The sequence below is a fragment of the Garra rufa genome, chromosome 16, assembly GCF_049309525.1.
Source record: "Garra rufa chromosome 16, GarRuf1.0, whole genome shotgun sequence".
NCBI classification, from domain to species: Eukaryota; Metazoa; Chordata; class Actinopteri; order Cypriniformes; family Cyprinidae; genus Garra; species Garra rufa.
In genome coordinates this window covers 15,442,265-15,451,949 of record NC_133376.1, presented here as the reverse complement: position 1 = coordinate 15,451,949, position 9,685 = coordinate 15,442,265, and positions in this window count along the sequence as shown.

Sequence of the window (9,685 nt, the reverse complement as noted above, 5' to 3'; positions counted from 1 at the left end):
GTAAAGGGGTCGATGATAAATCGAATGCTGTTGCCATGGCAACATGTCAAACTTTAAAATTAGATTCCTGTCTTTTCAAGGCAGATAACATGCTTAGAATTTCATGAAACTCAACACACACATCAATATTAATGATAGTTAGACACTGGCAAAAGGTCATAAATGGGCGTGGAGCAGGCACTCTATAGCGCCATCTTTTGACAAAAGTTGGGGGGTTAGTTTTTCCTACAGTCACCAAACTCTGTACATATATTAATCTCATCAATCTGGACAACTTTCTAAATCAAACTCATTAGCTAAGACCAACAGAAAGCCGGCTATTTTGATTTGAATGTGGATTTTTTGAAAAATCAGGTAGTAAACAAATTCACACTACTCCTAAGAACAACCAGCTGTTCACACCAAACTTTTTTAACATGAAGAGAAGATTCTGAAGATGTTAAATTGCGAGCGGATTTTGGATATCTCGAACGGTGTTGACGTGGTGATTTTTTAAAGATGTAGTATAAAACATAACCCTAATTTTTTATATCTTTAAAGTGCAGCATCCAAACTCTTTAAAACTTTTTTCACACAGAGATCTAATCATTCTGAGCAAGTGCTGGAAATATAAATTTTATACAAGCTTCAATGAATTAAAGAAAATTAAAAAGATAACTCAGAAACCTGCTGTCACTCTGGTGAATGTCTCTACAGTATGTGTGTGCGTTCAGTCAGGCACAGAGAAGCTCATTATTGCAGGGGGGAGGGGTGAGAGGCAGAGAGGGTGACAGAGTAGAGAGCCATCCTACAGACCATCTTTGAACAAAATGCACATACTGTATGTAGTGTAATTACATAAATATGTCTGATCTTTGAGAGTCTGATATTTTGAGAAAATATAAAGGGTCACTAAGTCTTTCATTGTTCGTATTTTGCAGTTGTTGTTTTTTATTTATTTTTTACTTAACTGTACCATGAACTTGTCCTATTCAGTCACATAGCAAAAGATTTAAAAAAATACAACTTTTTAGCATGATCAATTTATCTTCATTGATAGACAATATTTACATAGTGTTATTTATTGAATATAAAATAATAATAATAAAACATTAAGACAAACTTTGACAACAAAACAAGCTTTGCTGTTATCTGTTCAAAACATCTGAAAATTATACCATTTTAAGATGAGTTATATATATATATATATATATATATATCACCCCGTTAAAATACTCAACTTGATTTTTAAAGATATTTTGAAAGAAAGCGTTTATAGAGCACTTTATTGTGTATTGCTGTACACCCACATGAACTGTGTTCATGTTCATGTTAATTCACAGTACATAAACTTTATATGAATACTTTTTTTTAGCTTAATATTAATTAACATTAATAAATGCTATTTATTTATTGGTCATGTTAACTGATATAGTTAATTTTAACAAATGAAACTGGATGGCAACATTTTATATTTTGTGTGTATGTGTCTGTGTGTTGATTTTAAAGTGTAACCCTTTCAATTCTGTAAACTTAAAATCCAAACTAGCAGAGGGTTACTGTGAATGCATGTGCCAACTGGGCACCGTCTTCCTTATTGATTCTTAGTTATGACAAAAATTGATTTTATACAAAAATATATTATACAAAAATTGTTCAGATAGGTAACAATGACATTTAAGCAGAAGTGGTGGATGTAAAGGAAGCAATAATAACATTTTGCTATCATCATGAATTACATGTTCTTATCATCATCATCAGAAAATAGGGAATTTGTAGCATACTGGTTCACAGTTGGCATCTATCTGAAGTCCTTGCATTGATTGCATTTAATTAAATCAACATTATATTTGGTCAGTCTGATCTTGAGGCCTTAGAGATGTTAAATTGTGAAGATCTTGAGTTTTCATTAAAGGGCATGTCCGTGGTGGCCTGACAAAGTTTGATGTTTCTGCATAGACATAGAAGTGGTTATAACTTAGCCTGAAACTGTCTGATCTGCCACAAAATTCACAGGTTTGGTAAGAGTCCTGGCCTGAAGACACCTAAAGACCAATATTCAGATATTATCATAGCCCCACCTGTTGGCAGCAGGATATCTCATATATTTCACTAACTCAAACATACCAAGGTCAATCTGCACCAAACTTCATATGTTTGATAATAGTGCTGGCCTGAACACATCTACATGCCAATAATCAGTTATAGGCATAGCGCCACCAGCTGGCAGCGGCAAGTTTGGCACATTTAAATGACTTATGACATATTTTTTCTATATTTACTGTATTAAAAGCATACTGCCCACCGTTTGCTGTTTTCCTGAAGCCACCGGTCGGCGGTGAGCCCGGGTGCGAGGGCCCGTTCATCGCTGCTCGCAGCTTTAATTATTATTATTATTATTATTTCATCAATGTTTTGGGTCATTTCGGGGCCCTTAACATACATGAAAACTCTTGAAACTTTGCACACACATTGGAACCTGCGGCCATCAGGGCCGGACAAACTTTGACATGGGGGGGTCACCTGGGGGGGGCGTGGCACAGCGTTAAAAATTTTTACTTTTGAGGGACTCTGGAGCACACACCAATTGACCTACATTTATCAAAATTGATACACATATAGACCCCATTGGGCCGAACAACTTTCATGCTCAAAGTCAGTGCTTCGCCCAACAGGAAGTCAGCTATTCAGGGATGTCTAAAAAGCGCATGCAATGGAATTTGATATACTCCTCCTAGGTGTATCCACCGATGGCCACCAAACTCGGTCAGCATGATCTCAAGACATTGGGGACGCAAAATTGCCAGGGGAATTTTGATATTTCGAACGGTTTGGCCGTGGCGGGGCGACAAAGTTATGGCGAGAAATGAGAAACAGGAAGTGTCTAATAACTTTAACACACTTTGTCTGATTTTGACCAAACTTCAGCAGTTTGTTCATCGTCTGATGCCAATCACAGAGATGTGACTATTATGAGTTAAAGTTATAGCGCCACCAACTGGCAGCAGAAAGCGCAACGTTTTCTAAATGCTTTTAAATCAGCCTCTTAATTTTACTCAATTTGCTTGAAACTTCATCCCAATAATGTCGAAACACGGCCGATGAGAATCTGTGAAGGGCATTATCGATAACTTTTATCATGTTGCCATGGCAACGTGTCAAACTTTAACTTTAGTTTTTTGTGTTTTCGAGCCACTTAAAATACTTGGAATTTCATGAAACTCAACACACACATCTGTATTAATGATATTTAGACACTGATAAAAGCCCATAAATGGGCGTGGAGGAGGCACTCTATAGCGCCACCTTTTGACAAAAGTTGGGGGTTTAGTTTTGCCTACAGTCACCAAACTCGTTACATATATTGGTCTCATCAAGCCGGACAACTTTCTAATTAACACTCATTAGCTATAATAAACAGGAAGTTGGCTATTTTTATTTGAATGTGGATTTTTGGAAAAATCAGGCTGTAAATAAAATCATACTAAACAAAGCAGAAACAAGAAGTTCACACCAAACTTTGTCAACATGATAAGAATATACTCAAAATGCTAAATTGTGAGCGGATTTTGGATATCTTGAACGGTGTTGATGTGGTGATTTTTTAAAAGTCACAGTAAAAAAAGTTGCATTCATTTTTCTATATCTTTAAAGTGCCTAATACCAACTCTTTAAAACTTTGTATGTATGAAGAACAAATCATTCTTAGAAAATACGCTTGGTATCAAAATTGTATCATGCTCAGAGGCCCCAAAAACATTAAAAGTATCCAGAAGTGAGAGAGAGAGAAATAAAGACTGTAATACAAGGGATGAACACCAGAGGTCCTCGTATGATAAGGAATATTTTTACCTCTAATCCTATTCTGTTTATTCTCAATGTGCAACAAAGAAACGAATGCATAGATTTATTTGGAGTTGTTATGTACTGTACTGTCAGAATACTTTTACATAATTTTAAAATAAACACTAAAAAGCATAAAAAAATTAGTTATTTTTTTAATTAAAAATTATGAAATGTTTGTCTCTCACTGATTTGGTAACACTTTCTATGAAGCCCCTATTATAAGGGTATTTCTAAGGCATTATAATGAACGTATAATGCATTATAAAAAAACGTATAATATATTATATCATCCAATGAATATTCATAACAAAAATTATCATACATTATAATACTTAAATATTAGAGGTTATAACTTTTAAGATTATGATTATTTATAACACACAGTAGACACCATTTTAAACCTACTTCATTTGTAATGGACTATATCATATTAGATTTATTTTTTACATTATATTCTATTCTATTGACTATTAACAACTAACTCTCACCAACTAACACTCCTTACAGTGTAGACTTAGTTTAATGTTAGGCTAAGAAGAAGGTTCATGTTCTTGCAAAGTTACTTATAATCAGTTTGTATTTTGGGGAACTGTCTAAATACAGTGTTAGCATATATTTAGCACACTACTAATAATAATTACTGCTAGCTGACATGCAGTTGCAGAGTTACTTATAAAAAGCTGTCTAACGGGTACCATCAAAATAATTAAACTGATCATATTATACATTCATCTGGTCTGATACCTGATCTTATGGCTATTTGAGAATTATTATTATTATTACTTATAAGTGATCTTTGTATGCTTTAAGTAAAGTGACATCAGTAAGATGGCAAAATATGAGACTTATACATTATAACTATGAGGAGGTAATCATACTCATAAAAGCTATAATAAAAAAAGTAAAAATTCTAATACATTAAAACTGTTCTTATGAATGCTCATGAGATGATACAACATATTATAAGGTTTTTATAATTTATTATGCATTCATTATAATGCCTTAAGAATACCCTTATAATGTATTATTAATACATGAACCCACAAATATTTTTAACAAATATAAATAAATGTACTAATGTACCTTTTAATAATATATGAATACTTTTTTTAGCTTAATATTAATTAATATTAATAAATGCTATTTAATTATTGTTCATGTTAACTAATATAGTTAATGTTAACAAATTAAACTGGATGGCAAAATTTTAAATATTGTGTGTATGTGTCTGTGTGTTGATTTTAATTAACCCTTTCAATTCTGTAAACTTTAAATCCAAACTGGCAGAGGGTTACTGTGAATGCATGTGCCAACTGGGCACCGTTTTCCTGATGCTATCAGGATGGTGACTGCGCATATGGCGAGGGCCCGGTCATCGCTGCTTGCAGCTTTAATTATTATTATTATTTAAATTATAATAAATCAGTAAATAAACGTGATCACAATAATACTTGTAATGCCAGGCCAGCAGAGGGAGCCCTTACTCACTCTGACTGTTACTGCTCCCTCTGCTTCCTTCTGTGGTAACTTCCTGTTTGTCAACCATTTAAGGAGGGCCATGCCAAACAGGCCCTCGCGAAGTATTGTTTTGCTGTGCGGACTCTACTAAGCGTTTTTTCTTGATTTTCTATTTCCATAGTCTTGTTTCTCTGTCATAGTTTTACCTTGTTTCATTGTTTATTTGTTACTTTTGGACTGCTCTCTGGATTTTGACATTCTGCCTGTTTACTGGATTATGCTTTTGTCTTGCCCTGGATATTACTGTTTGCTGGTGTTCGACCCTGCCTGTCTGACCACGATCTGTCTAAATAAAGCTCACGATTGGATCTTACCACGCTGTCGTCGAGTCCTGCCTTACAGAAATACTTCGCCACCCAAAGATCCAGCAGCTTTTGGTACACAGATCCACCATGAACCCAGCAGTTTCCCTCATTCGCCTACGTCAATGTCTTGGGGCAGCCGTGGCCCAATGGCTGCCCACTGCTCCGGGTGTGTGTTCACGGTGTGTGTGTGTTCACTACTGTGTGTGTGCACTTGGATGGGTTAAATGCAGAGCACAAATTCCTAGTATGGGTCACCATACTTGGCCTCACTTCACCTCCTTTTTTGGGGGCAGCCGTGGCCTAATGGTTAGAGAGTCAGACTTGTAACCGAAAGGTTGCAGGTTCGAGTCTCAGGTCCGGCAGGGATTGTAGGTGGGGGGAGTGAATTACCAGCACTCTCTTCACCCTCAATACCACGACTGAGGTGAGTCCCTTGCAGCAATGGCTGCCCACTGCTCCGGGTGTGTGTTCACGGTGTGTGTGTGTTCACTACTGTGTGTGTGCACTTGGATGGGTTAAATGCAGAGCACAAATTCCTAGTATGGGTCACCATACTTGGCCTCACTTCACCTCCTTTCCTTCCTTCCTTTCCTTCAAGGTAACCGGTCCATAGAGCATTATGTGGAGGACTTGGTGGATTTCAATGATGTTGCCCTTAAAGGCATATTTTGCAACGGACTTAAGGACAGTTTGTACACCCTCATGCCAGACAACAAAGGCTCACACACACTGGAACAATATATTGACTGTGCACTGCGGTTGGCTGGTTCACCTTTCACAGTACCCACACCACCACAGCATTTTCATGTCCAATCCATCACGTCGGGAATTGTTCACATCATGCCTGTCAAGCCAAAGCCTGTTCACGTCATGTCTGCCAAGCCACAGTTTACTCAAGTCACATCTGCCAAACCAAGGCCTACTCATGTCACATCTGCTAAGCCTGCTCCCAAACCACAGCCTCCTCATGCCAAGCCTGCCGCTCCAGGGCCTGCTCACGCCATGCCTGCCACGCCAGAGCCACTGCACAAGATGGCCGCTTTTCCAGAGCCACTGCACAAGATGGCCGCCATGTCAGAGCCTGTCACCAAGATGGCTGCCACGCCACAGCCTGCACCCAAGATGGCCACCATGCCAGACCCACGCCAAGCCACGGTCCTGATGTCAGAACCAGCCCACATCAAGTCTGCTGCTCCAGAATCAGATCACGCCATGTCTGTCAAGCCACAGCCACCTTACGTCACCGCAACCGCCAAGCCGGTGCCTGCTAGCGTCACGTCAGCCAAGTCGAGTCATGTTACAGCTGCTGTTCCTGCCAGGTCAAGTCACATTACAGCTGCTGTCCCTGCCAAGTCAAATCACGTCACAGCTGCTGTTCCTGTCAAGTCAAGTCACGCCACAGCTGCTGTTCCTGCAAAGTCAAGTCAAGACACAGCAGCACTTCCTGAATCAAGTCAAGACACAGCTTCACATCCTGAGTCAAGCCAAGACACCGCTTTACATTCTGAGGCAAGTCAAGACAAAGTTTTACACCCTCAGTCAAGTCAAGACACACCAATACTTCCAAAGTCTAAGCAAGACACAGCAGCACTTCTTGAATCACATCAAGCTGCAGCTGCTCCAGCAAGGTTAAGCCACGTCGCAGCTGTTCCAGCTAACCCAAGTCAAGTCACAGCTGCTCTTCCAACATCAAGTCAAGTCATAACTGTTCCAGTCAAACCAAATCAAGACACAGTAACACTTCATGAGTCAGCTGTTGTTCTCCAGGAGTCAAGCCAAGATACAGCTGTTGTTCTCCATGATCCAAGCCAAGATACAGCTGTTGTTCTCCATGAGTCAAGCCAAGATACAGCTGTTGTTCTTAATGAATCAAGCCAAGACACAGATGTTGTCCCTGAGCCAAGCCAAGCCACATTTGATCTTCATGAGCCAAGCCAAGTTACAGCAGATCTTCGTGAGCCAAGCCAAGTTGCTTCTGTTACTCCCGATCCTAGTCAAGCCACCGCTGACTTTCACGAGCCAAGTCAAGCCACAGCTGTTCTTCACGAGTCAAGTCAAGTCATGGCAAACTTCCCTAAGTCAAGTCAAGCCACGGCAGACCTCTCAAACCACTGCACTGCCTGTGATGGCCATTGCCATTTTAAGTGTGTGGGCTGCACACTGCATCCCAGAGGCCTCGTCTGTCCATGAGTCTGTCCATGAGTCTGTCCACGAGTCTGCTCCTGAGGCTTCATCTGTCAACGAGTTTGCGCTTATACCTCCTGAGCTTCACTGTCTGCCATCACTCCATGGTCCAGGTCCCCCATTGTTCCACTGTCTGCCACTGCTTCATGACCCAGGTCCTCCAAGTTTCCACTGTCTGCCACTGTTCCACTGCCCAGGTTCTCCATTGCCTCACTGTCTGCTATTGCTCCACAGCCCAGGACCTCCTCTGATCCACAGTCTACCTCTGCCCCACGGTCCAGGCCCGCCACTGCAACATAGCCCATGGTCTTGGCCCCTGTTTCAAGCTCCAGGCCCCAAATCTGTACCTGTTCCACTGCATGGACCTGGCCCTCCGTCCCACCACCTGTTGAACCTCTGTTCCCCCCACCATCCTGGACTATTGTTTGAGCGCCGGGAGTCGCTCCTGGGGGGGGGGGGATTCTGTAACGCCAGGCCAGCAGAGGGAGCCCTTACTCACTCTAACTGTTACTGCTCCCTCTGCTTCCTTCTGTGGTAACTTCCTGTTTGTCAACCATTTAAGGAGGGCCATGCCAAACAGGCCCTCGCAAAGTATTGTTTTGCCGTGCGGACTCTACTAAGCGTTTTTCTTGATTTTCTATTTCCATAGTCTTGTTTCTCTGTCATAGTCTGTTTTTGCCATTGTCATAGTTTTACCTTGTTTCATTGTTTATTTGTTACTTTTGGACTGCTCTCTGGATTTTGACATTCTGCCTGTTTACTGGATTACACTTTTGTCTTGCCCTGGATATTACTGTTTGCTGGTGTTCGACCCTGCCTGTCTGACCACGATCTGTCTAAATAAAGCTTGCGATTGGATCTTACCACGCTGTCGACGAGTCCTGCCTTACAATACTATTGTACTGTAAAATAAAAATACATTTTACTCTTAGTTTTTTTATTAGTAGTAGTAGTAATAATTTTACTATTACTATAGCAATAATCATATTGTACTTGTGACGAGCGTCCCGTGAACTCATCAGCGTCGCCCTGGAAACCAACAAGCAACACCTGTTCTCCGTCATCACGACAGGATCGGCTTCAGCTGCAGCCCATTAGACGGCGTCCTTATAAACGGCGCAACGCCGGCATAATGTGAGAAACCTTCTCCGAGACCAGACGTTAATGTTCTCTCTCTCTCTACAATTTCAGACAGCAGCTGAAGACCGATCCTTTCACCCCTCCTCACGAGACACTCTGGGCACATCTGAAGAAGAAAGAGCACGCCACTCCACTGCTTCACTTCACTGTATTAATTCCCTCTGTTTTCACTCATATAATAAAAAGCCACCCTCCGGGGCTGCACAAACTGAGTTCTCTGTCCTGTGATCTCTCACCCCGCGACAGTCTGGTGGAGAATGCGGGCAGATTAAGTGAAGATTGCACGGACAGGAATCTCACATCACTCACCTAAACTTCTTTTTTTTTTTTTTTTCTCCTCTATGACCGCTATCAGAGCCGTCGGCGTGCGCCCCTCCCCTGAAATGGACCAGCTACTTCAACGGCTCACCGAGGTTAGCATCCGCCAGCAGCAAATCGTGGAGCATCTCGCCACCAGACAGGGCGAGACGGAACAGGAACTCGCGGCTCTCCATGCTGCCGCCGCCGCTGCTCAACGCGCTCCGCCGCCGGACCCTCGAGCCCAAGCTGCAAGACTGCTGCCAAAACTCACGCCCCATGATGACATCGAGGCATATCTACAGATGTTTGAAAGCACAGCCGTGACAGAAGACTGGGCGCGGGCGTTGGCACCTCTCCTCAGCGGTGAAGCTCAACGAGCCTACTTTTCCTTGCCACCGGACTCAGCTGACAGT